General features: G+C 30.7%; 1 long non-coding RNA gene across 1 annotated transcript; it reads left to right on the top strand.

Annotated features, from left to right (window-relative positions):
- The first annotated feature begins 13 nt into the window (after positions 1 to 13).
- Positions 14 to 2233, top strand: LOC111387256. The gene is made up of 2 exons (XR_002701380.1): positions 14 to 733; positions 1811 to 2233. It is a non-coding gene; the product is annotated as an uncharacterized LOC111387256 (long non-coding RNA).
- The last annotated feature ends 9671 nt before the right edge of the window (positions 2234 to 11904 follow it).

Below are 11904 nucleotides of genomic sequence, written 5' to 3'. Positions count from 1 at the left end.
TTTTTTTTTTCATTGATTTATAATTAATCGTTGTCATCTCCACTTCTTGACTTTTAATCTGATTTTTCACCCCACTTTTCCCTTAAACATCCGATGAACATTTTTTGATTTAACGGCCTAATAGTTGATACCATAAAGTATAACTGGTCTAATAATATTTGGAACTTTTCTTTTAACCATTTGGATATCTTCTTATCCTTTGAAGAACCGATACTCCTCCTAGGGTGAAGTGTCAGTGACCGACTTGCATTGAACACTCGCAATGATTGGACACTTGTCTGTCACACCACATGGCCCGTGTCATATTTTTTAATATATTAGTTCTAAATATTATCGTAGAAGGAAAACACTTTGCTAACATCTTCAAGTGATCAGCATAATTCACACTGTCTGGAACAATGGTTGTTTTAGTCAGTTAGTATGTGCATTTTCTGGCTTTGGTCAAATCTCACTAGTATTTGAAGCCTTCTAAGCAAACAGATTAATTACTTTTCTGCAACTAATGGGTATGAATACTCATTATAATGCAGGTTGTTTTCACCATTGATTGTGATTTTCTTTTAGTGCTGCAGTTCATTTAAGTGAAGGATTACTGTAGATTTTGGTAGAACTGATGGGTTTTGTCATGATAATTAGTCTTTTGTTTCAATTGCAGGTTAAAGCTCTGATTTCTAAGTTGAGTGAGGAGAAAAATACTGCAATTCAGCAAAATAACAAGCTTAAGCAAGAAGTGGTTAGCCCTTTCTATTGGAAAATGTCTTATGCTGTCTTATTTTGTTTCCTGTGCTCGTTGATTCTTTTTATTTGCGGGATAGTGTTAACATGAACTTCTTGAGTTAACCCACCCACCCTCTCCCCCATTTAGCCCAAAGGATAAAATATAAAAATTGGACCTTGCTATCTTTCCTCTTCTAGAAAAAAATATCAATATCAATTTCTGTGACCCGATTCCTGCTCAATTGTTCTGTATTTTTCTTAATAATACTCTGGGTATCCGAATGAATACGAGAAAAATGATGCATAGGATTGATTAACAAAACATGCTCTGTAGCCATTCTACTCAAAATTACAGACTCATCTTTTCATCTCTTCTATCAGATACCTCGTCCATTAGTAGTACTTTTACTCTTAAAAATACCATTTGCAATTTTTAAAGGTCTCAGAAAATGAAATGTAGACGCCAGATGTGACACCGAATTCGTGCATGTTTAGAGTTAGATCAATAATTGAGATTTAGATATTAAATTGTGATTTTTATGGTCAAAAGGTGCAGTAAGTGTACTTCTAAAAGTTACCTTAGCTTTTGTAAATCTTAGATTGATAATTGCAGTTAAACAGCGTTAATCATCATGATTTTTATGGTCAAAAGGTGCACTAAGTGTACTTCTAAAAGTTACCTTAGCTTGTGTAAATTTTTAGATTGAGAAATGCAGTTAAATAGCGTTGCATCATCATTTGACACGACATAAGATTATCATTCAGATGTTTGCCACTTTGTTGTCGTACTAGTCGTTTTCATCCTCCAAGATGTATTTTAGTTAGAGGTAATTAGTGTTTTCATAATACTTGTCAAATTAAAGCTGAAGTGGCAACACTAATTGTTTTGGACCATATAAATTTAGTAAACACCAAGGAAATTGTTTCTTTCTTTACATGGTTTTCCTTTTGGTGGAGGGAGATTCCGACTTCTCGATTCGGAAGGCAGGGTGATTCAAATTGAGCCATTGGCTCTATGACAGCGTTCATATATCTTGAAATAGAAGTCCCTTTTAAATTATGATCCAACTATACATGTTCTTACCACGTGCAGGAGCTCTTGAGGCGTCAAGGTAACCGGAGCCATGGAGGCATCCCATTCATCTATGTTATTATTGTTGGCTTGATTGGCATCCTTTTGGGGTATCTTCTGAAGAGAACATGAATAACATTACAATCAAGTCATCGTCCAACTGTGAAAAAAAATGTTTTTAAGACATTGAAGTCAAATATGTGACGGATTGAGAAGAGCTTTGTATTCTATTTGGTTGTTTCGTTGACAGCAGGGACAAATGCTGACATGGGTTTTGACGGGTTCCGTAATTCACTTTGATGAGGAGGCTTCAAGAGCATTGATTATGTGACTAATTGCTTTTATATGTTCATTTCTTTAACTTGTGAACATTATTTATTCAACTAGCCTAATTTTCCTCTTGATTTTCTTGTTCCAGTTATTGGACAATTATGTGTTCTGTTCTTTAATTTCTTTTAGGCTAAATTACTGTCCAAATATTTTATTTATTTATTTATTTTGGTTAAGATTCGACAGGACTGAACATGATAATTAACAAGTTTTATCTTATTCTTCGGCCCAGTTTGAGCATGGGCTTGTACTTTAAATGACCGTGGATGCTATTTTCTGAAAGGTAGATTGCTAGTTCGCTAAAATTTGGAAAAGAGTTATGAAAGTTTCTTGAAGATTTCAACTCAGAATTAAATAGGGATTGGTATTTTTAGGGGCAATGCTACACGTATCGAATTTTTTTATCGAATATTTCACCTACTATTCACGTCAGGGGTGGGGACCACTGGCCAGCACTTTTAAATTCACATAGGGTTAGCCATACATTGTGAGAGGAGGAACACTATTTGATACCTCCATTATGTACAAATGGAATTTTTCTATTTTTATATGGAACCTCCTTACTTGAACTAGAATTTGATCAAAACTTCAGTTTGAGGCGAAATCAGTCTCATTCTGGATCTTAGAATTGAGAATCGAATGTTTCTACTAATTCTTGGTTTTATTACAAAACCAAATTTTCGTTCGATTTCAAATTTATATTTTCATATTCACAGTCAAAAATTGACTTATATAAATTCGTATGTTTCCAAAATAATTGAGTCTTAATTGTTTAAAACATAAACCATAAAATTGAATAAGACAATTTACTCATCTTAATTCTTTAACATTGTTGTAAATGGTAAGTTTATTATTAAATAACAAATGTTCTCTCTCAGCTCTGGAAATTATTATTATCGTATGCCTAATTCTTCCATATACGTATACAGGACCTTGGTTCTTAATAAAATACATACAAATCCATTGTCTTTCTCTATTTTGTTGTCTTTTTCCACTTTTCATAACACGTAATCAGTATGATAACTTTATTTCAAAGTTCAGTGAATATAGTAAATTTTTATAAGTATAAATATTTATCACGTGTATCAAAATTAATTTGGTGACATGTGAATTTTTCTACATACATATATGTCAAAACGAGGCTGCTTCTTCTTCTACCTCTTCTATGCTTTTTTTAATTGTAAGCAAATCTATAATGATTATTTCATTATATGCATAATGATTACTTTGTTCTATTTGCATGTCATTATATAAAGTCAATTCATATACATATTTGGAATATTTTTTTACTTATACATTTTTGGTAATTAATTTTTTTATATAAATTCATATCATATCTATATGCTAATTAAATATTTTTAGATGTTCTTCGATAAACTTTAAATTAACAATTTCTCATGGTATTACTCCTGAAGTGTCACAACATTATAATCAATATTCCATATGAATAGTATGTTTATTGTTCTTGAAGAGCGTAATATTATTTTCAATACTTTAGAAGAATACTGATTTATTGCCTTTGAAGAAGTAAAAATAAAATATAACGCGTTCTCAAAATAGCATATATCTCAAGTAATATATATTTCATTGTGTTCTTGAAGAAACACAAATCAAAAAACTCAATATTGAATTAATTTTTAAAGAAAACTAATTTTCTATATTATTAATATTTAAGAAGAATATAAATTTGTCGCTCTTGAAGAGCATGAATTATAATTTTTAATATTCTAAAAGAATATTGACCTATTGCTCTTGAAGAAACAATAATTAAACACAATGTGCTCTCGAAGTAGTACATTTTTTAAGAATATATCATTTTAAATTCAAGTTTATCCATAAAGGAAAACATATGACTAATGTCATAGTAATCTAATTAGTTTGACTATTTCAATTATGTATGATTATCTAAGCTTTAATCGTATTCTTCAAAATTAAATCATTGAATTATATCTTAAATTAAACTAGAAGTTCAATTTGACTTTATTATTTAGCTTGATTGGTTGGATCATCACTGAATTAATAATGATGCGAAATTAAAAATTCAAATAGATATTTAATGAAGAACTAGAAGATTTTTTAATTCAATCATATAAAATGTTTATTTTCATTTATGAAAATTTTTCATCATCCATCACTAGCTAAAATAAGGATTGAATTTTCCTATATATCTGAAAAATAATTTAGGATAATGAATGGGACCCCACCATCCTCCAAGTTGATTATCTAAATATTATTTATATTTAATAGATTTGATACATATACTAGAAAATTGCACGGTGTCTGCAACTTGAAGTTTGCAAAATGACTACTTAAGTTTTAAATTACAAGCATAATTTTCAGATTATATAATCAGGAGTCTGTCTCATTAATGCTAGCGAGTATAAATATCAACATTTTAATAAGTGTATTGTGATGTCGATAAATGGTTTAACAATATTATTTTTTAAATGCCTCAAATTAATTTAATTGAGAACAAATTACTTTCCATTTCTGTTTAGGAAATTCTATTATGCATTATGCCAAAATCATATTTCTTTCTATTATAATTTGCTTATAGTCAGAGTCGAATTTTTTCATCTAATTATTTTGATAGTGCAGCATATTCAAAGTTGAACCACCACAACGCATTGAGAAGGAAAATAAAAAATGTTGAGAATAAATACGTAATTTGAATCCTTATCCTAAATGGATGATATTTCATAACACCGGAAAAAATGATTTTCAATTTGATTAGACATTTTTCTCAGCATTAGAGAAGAGAATTAAGAAGTTAAAAATAATATATAAATGCATCATCTAAATCCTTGCAAAATATTATTTGAACCTGAAGTTTGAAAGATAATTTATTCAGATGTATTTACTGATCAAATAGATAAACAATATCTCATGCAACAGTTGTAAATGCTACAACACGAATTGATATCGTATAAAGACAATTGTTGACATTATATATGATATATCTATGATACGTCTGAAGCGTGGGATGTTCGATTTCAATACAAAAAATCTTCAAATGAAGTCAAATAATTAGCAAACTAGGTCCAATTGAGGAGACATATATACTTGATGAGTATTTAAATATAACAAATTATAAAATTTCAAAAGTGGCTCAAGTACTTGAAATAATTAAACTTGAGATATCTCAATAAATTATGTCATTTTGGAAAAAGAAATATAATCAAAAAGAAAAAATTGTCGACAACCATTTTGCACATGATGTACTACATCATAGAGCAAGAAATAAAAATAAATGCTTCGAAACATATGATATATATATATATATATATAACTACAGATTATTTAAATATTTTATACGGATAATGTATATCTATTGGCATCAACTATGGTTGTCCGATCATTTGATATGAAAAATGATCAATTTTGTCCACTTGAAGATGGAGAAAAGTTTCTTAATCATGAAGTATCATATCTTAGTGCATTTGGAGCATTAATTTATGTTACAAATTATACTTGACTCTACATAGTCTTGGGGAATACACTGATTATGTGCATATTATATTCATAAAAGCATACCGTTTATTTGCGTGAAATCGAAACGTAATTTCGACTTACCAAAATAGAATTTGAGAAGTAAAACAATAATAGTTACCAAATTCGAATGCATGAATATGGATTCATCTTTTTCGATTCTTGAACGAAAGTAAGTTATTCTTTGAATCAAACCTCGCAGAACAAACATGTAAATAATGTTAATCAGTTTCTAAAATTAAATCATAATTGAGAGAAATCAAAAAATGAAGGAAGAAAGATGCAAGTGATGAATTTTTGGTCGAGGCAAGTGTTTGACACTTGGTTCTTAAGATAAATTTGCCCCGCATCGGTGCTAACGGTTTTTCGACAATCACCTCTCAAGATACAATGACCACGCCAAGCCATAGGAGCACTCCAAATGGCTTTGACCAACGAACTGGCACGGAATTCTCTCTCTACTAAGGAAATGCATGAAAATACTATGAAATTAGAAATGAGAAAATTGCAAGAGAAGAATGAATGCTCAATGCAATTGGTGTACCCAAAATCATGTCTATAGGATTCTCTTTATAGATGTAGAAAGGGTGCAAATGAAGTAGTGTGGGTCAAAACTTGCATCCTTTAAAAAAGTTGCAACACTTGACCAAAACTTGCATCATTTCGAAAAGTTGCAACACTTCATTTCTTCCAAATTTGGTCTGCAATTTCTCATTCATCCGGAATTGGTTTCGAGATTCCAAATATACCACGATGATCTACTCGACAAGTAGAATAAGTTAGTCTATTTACTTTTTTAATTTGACCATCGGATCAAGCCGAATATTTGGTTGAAATTGACAAGTAGTCATACATTTTCATTTTCCACTTTTACACACCTTTTTATTTTTCAATTTTTGGTTAATTATTTGAACCAATTCCTACAATCCCCCACATGAATGAAAATTGGGTACGCATTTGCAAATACGGTGATATAATGCAATGTAGAGAGGGTGCAAAAAAACACTGCATTAGGGAAGGTAGCTTTTGGCCTTGAACCTTCCTTAGCGAAATACTATCGGACTTACTCGGCTAATTGGTGAACGTGATGTCTTCAACCATTCAACCTTTAGTGTAAGCCAAGACAACGATGCTCACACAATGTCTTCCCTAAATCGTTCATGGTTCTCATGACTTGGTTCATTTTGGCCCTAAGCCCTTCTTGGTTATGCGAGTGTTTAAAGAATTCAAGGATTAAATAATTCTCATTGAAGCAGCCCCACTTCACACTCACATAGGTGACCTCCAATTAAGAGTATCTGCCCTACTCTACTTGACTTAATCAAGATATAGGAATCATTAAAAGATTATCTTAATCTCTTACAATTCTACAGAAAACACTTTAATATCATGGGAATGAGTTAGGAAACTATTTTCCTTAGTGCTTCATGGAATCCTCGTAACTTAATTGTCCCTTTGAACCAAGATCTTGGGATCTCCAGTGAACAAGGTAGGGTTACCATTATAAGAACTCTAACATAGTAGGCTTTACTTCATTCCCTTCGATATGCAATATTCTTGATCTCTCTTAGTAAATCTCTTTAAAGATACCACGAGTTTACACCATTGAGATCAACTGCTTAATGACATTATGTCTATGACTTATACGTCTAGACCTACCATTACATGTGACTTAGTGTATTATCAATTATTGCTAGCAAACGATCGATTTCATTTAATAGATAAAAATTGTCACCACCAAGAAATCCTTTCATGAAACTACATGTTTCTTATTAGCTTTATCAATTCCAAACAAGATTGAATGATTTCTATCTAATTATTACACTAGTCAATCATGTTTACTAATGGATTTCAGAGTCATGGGTATTCAATATCATCATTAAAACATTACCATGCGTTTGAACTATATGAATATTCTTCATATATTTCAATTATTCTTGCATGTCCAAACAATCGCTACAATTGGCTTCTACCCATTTAATCCACTTTTAGATTTAGTGTATATCATCCTTATAATTAGTATAAGGGGTTTCTATCTTTCTACCTTCATAGGTATCGTTCTATGATTATAAGATAGAAGCAAACGTAACTGTTAAACTGAGCTACCCCCACAATTCCTCAATTAGAAATACATATGCAATCTAGTAATGTTGCATCCACAAGTTTTAAACTTTTCATTCAAGTTCACGAGCATTTAATTTAACCCCCCCACATTCTTGGGTTATACTTGAACTTAGAATTGAGCAACTCTTTTATAATTATATTTCTTTATCTCTTAGATAATATCCGTATCGAGTGTTTCGTGAAAGTCTAAGTACTTTCAAAGTAATGGTCGTTGACTCACAATTTATTTCAATTAAAGTTGAATATAACGTACTTCAATTCAATTATTTTAATTTGATCATTCAAATTAAATCAAGGTCATCATATAAATTAGCAATGCTTTCAAAACATATACCAACTTAATTGGTTTCATAATTGAAGTCAAATTCAACAATAAAGAGAGCTAAGCTTTGCAACTTCTTCAAACATATGCAACTTATCACATTTGTGACATTTTACACGATAGTTTCATTTCAACCATCGGTTGAAAGTTGTGTTCTCAAAAGACACAATCCTACAAAAGGACGCACCTCTTGAATTAATCTCTATAAAGAAACAGACCCATTGGAAATTAATCATGCCAAAAGTCATGATTCTCCATATGAAAAGACACATCTTTCCATGCAAAATTTTCTACGTTTTCAAATAATTAAGTGGCTTAATTCTTATTACTAAATAATGATATCCACTTAAATCATCTCACTTAATTTTATGAAATTAATTGAGGCTATCATCATAGTCAAAGTTAGTATAATTTCAATAAGATATGAAATTTTAACCAACTAATTTACCATGCCATTATCATATTCCAATAAAAGGAATCGTCATGAAAGTTCATATACTTTCATCAAATAATTGACATCCTTATATGTCCAATGGTTGGGAATAATTTTCTTATTTCCATCCATTCATTATTGGACTCGAGTTGTTTTTAACAATATCCAATTCATCATGACCAAAGTGAAAGAATAACAACTTATATTCCAAATATTTATACATCCATTATATAAATTTATTCCATTTATAGGAATGTTCACTTCCATATCATAAGAGATATTGCAATCTCACATAGAAGAAAATGGTTACTCATAAGTTCCCAAGATGGACATTGTATGGAAACATCATAATTTTTCGAGGCTAGCAGCAAAATTTCACAAACTAGAATGTTCAAAATATGGCTGAATGTCAAGTGTAAATCCATTGGTTCAAATTACAGTAACATATGTATTTAATTATAGTCACACATGTCATCTATCTTTACAAATATTTATAGTCACGCATGCCATCCCATCTTTTCAAATATTTTCATGAAATATATTACTAGATGCATATAGAAATCTGTACATGCTTAAGGAAAAATGAATATGCAAAGATGAAGGAAACTCTATAATTACAGTTATCTTCAAACGTCTCTATTCGTATTTTCCCATAATATTGGGTTCCCTTGCACGTACCGGTTCGAATTTTATTTTCGTTTTATGATACAAATATAGCATAATTTCAAATTACAGTTTTTGAACAGAACCCAATTTGTTCCCTTAAGTGAGCAATACGGTTGACAGATTCGAAACAGAATATATAATGCACAACGAACACGTAATTCATCTTAAGATTGTTGGAAAATACACCGATTATGTGCATATTATATTCAAAAAAGCATACCGTTTATTTGCGTGAAATCGAAACGTAATTTCGACTTGCCAAAATAGAATTTGAGAAGTAAAACAATAATAGTTACCGAATCCAAATGCATGAATATGCATTCATCTTTTTCGATTCTTGAACGAAAGCAAGTTATTCTTTGAATCAAACCTAATAGAACAAACATGTAAATAATGTTAATCAGTTTCTGAAATCAAATCATAATTAAGAGAAATCAAAAAATGAAGGAAGAAAGATGCAAGTGATGAATTTTGGTCGAGGCAAGTGTTTGACACTTGGTCCTTAAGATGAATTTGCCCCGCATCGGTGCTAACGATTTTTCGACAATTATTTCCCAAGATACAACAACCACGTCAAGTCATAGGAGCACTCTAAATGGCTTTGACAAACAAACTCGAACGAAATTCCCTCTCTATCAAGGAAATGCATGAAAATATTATGGAATTTGAAATGAGAGAATTGCAAGAGGAGAATGAATGTTCATTGCAATTGGTGTTCCCAAAATCATGTCCATAGAATTCTATTTATAGATATAGAAAGGGTGTAAATGAAGTAGTGTGGGTCAAAACATGCATTCTTTCAAAAAGTTGCAACACTTTATTTCTTCCAATTTTGGTCCCCAATTTCTCATTCATCCGAAATTGGTTTCGAGATTCCAAATATATCACGACTATCTACTCGACGAGTAGAATAAGTTAGTCTATTTACTTTTATAATTTGACCATCGGATCAATTTCGAATATTTGGTCGAAATTGACACGTAGTCACACATTTTCATTTTTCACTTTTATACACCTTTTCATTTTCTAATTTTTGATTAATTATTTGAACCAATTCCTACACATAAAAATTACAAATATATTCAATCATTGATCAAGTAATTAAAAAGCATTAACCACTTTAATAGCCATTTAAACCAAACAAGTATTTAAAGTTAAAATTTGAAAATAAACATTAAAATTTCAAAATATGAGGTCATCGTTACCCTAATTATCAAACAATTAGCTCAGATTCATTCTCATTTTCATCACGAGTCCTTCATCTTTCGTTTCTTTACAATTTACAATCATTTGAAATTGATCAGTCCCAAATTCCAAAAGTTTGTAATTTAGTCTCCGAACTTTTTCATAGTTGAATTTAACTTTCAAATTTTGTAAATCTCCTCTGATTGCTATTTAATGCTCTGTATCACTTTTGCGCGATCCAATTAGCCTCAAAATTGTTCTAGTTCTCTTATTAGATTATGAGATGTCTTAGTTGGCGATCTATATATCAATCCTCAAGTTAATGGTTTATGAGCTAAAATTTTAATTTTTGAGTTTTTTTTATATCATCACCAAGTAGCAATATTGACATGTATGGTACCTTGTTTCGCGGGACTCGACGTGATAACTAACAAGTTTTATCAAATACTTGTGTTTCTTAGCCAGTTAAATCGGGCTTGTACTGCTAAAAGGAACATTAGTTGTAAGCTAGAATTGTGAAATATAAGTATTTTGAGTTTCGAGAATACATGGGATTTTCTTTTACTAATAATAGTAGGAATAAAGGTAATGGTAGGCTAAAACAAGAGGAATGTGTTCCTCGTGAAGACCGGATGTTTTAGCTGCTTAGGTGTTTATTTATTAAAGGGAAATGCAATGTATTAAAGGGAGAGCAAGTTAGAACAAAATTACCGTGATTATTTATTATGGTTTGGATCTTCTAGTAGAAGTAGTTATGAATCAATACCAATAGGAAAATAAATTTTATATAAAGTTGATTGTCATAGCCAAATGCTCTTGAGACGGATCAGTTCAAGATCATCAATTTCCCGACTAGTTGTCTAAAACATTTTATTTACCATGGTGATCTCACTATTGCTAAACCTAACTCACTATTATTTTTATTTATTCATTTTTTTAAATTTTATTATTATTATTATTATTATTTATTATTTTTGTGTGTGTGTGTGTGTGTGTGATTGATAAGTGATGTAAGACAGAAAAAATTCAAAAACTAGTCCATCCAAAGAGAGGTGTCTCAAAACTGTCCGCCATACATTACACCTTTTGAGTTAACTTATCATCATTTCTCAACACTTTGTGCCGTCCCATGTCTATTCATATTCTAAATTTGTTTGTTACTATTACAAATAAATGATTAGGTCGATATCAATTATATATTTGCTAAAAATTGAAACAGACGTGACAGTTTCCAACAAAAGGGTCTGCTGATTAGGCCTATATTTTCACCTAGTTTTTGTCTCATTAACGGCTCTTAAGAAGCATGCACATGTATGTAACTATATAGATTTAGTTAATGAAAAATAGATATTTATTTCTTTACGATACTTGGGCAATGACTTGAATAGGAACTTGTCATCGTTCTTTTTATTTCGTTTATTTATTTATCTTGTGGCATTTTTGGTTAATTTACGGGGTTAAAGAAATACTTGGTTTATCTTGAATTTGACTTGTTCAAGGACAATTCCATTTGTACATAATGGGGGTATCGAATGGTGTCCCTCCTCTCACAATGCATTGCAAGCC

The sequence above is a fragment of the Olea europaea genome, chromosome 3 (assembly GCF_002742605.1).
Source record: "Olea europaea var. sylvestris chromosome 3, O_europaea_v1, whole genome shotgun sequence".
Classification (NCBI taxonomy): Eukaryota; Viridiplantae; Streptophyta; class Magnoliopsida; order Lamiales; family Oleaceae; genus Olea; species Olea europaea.
This window is presented reverse-complemented; position numbering and strand designations above follow the sequence as displayed.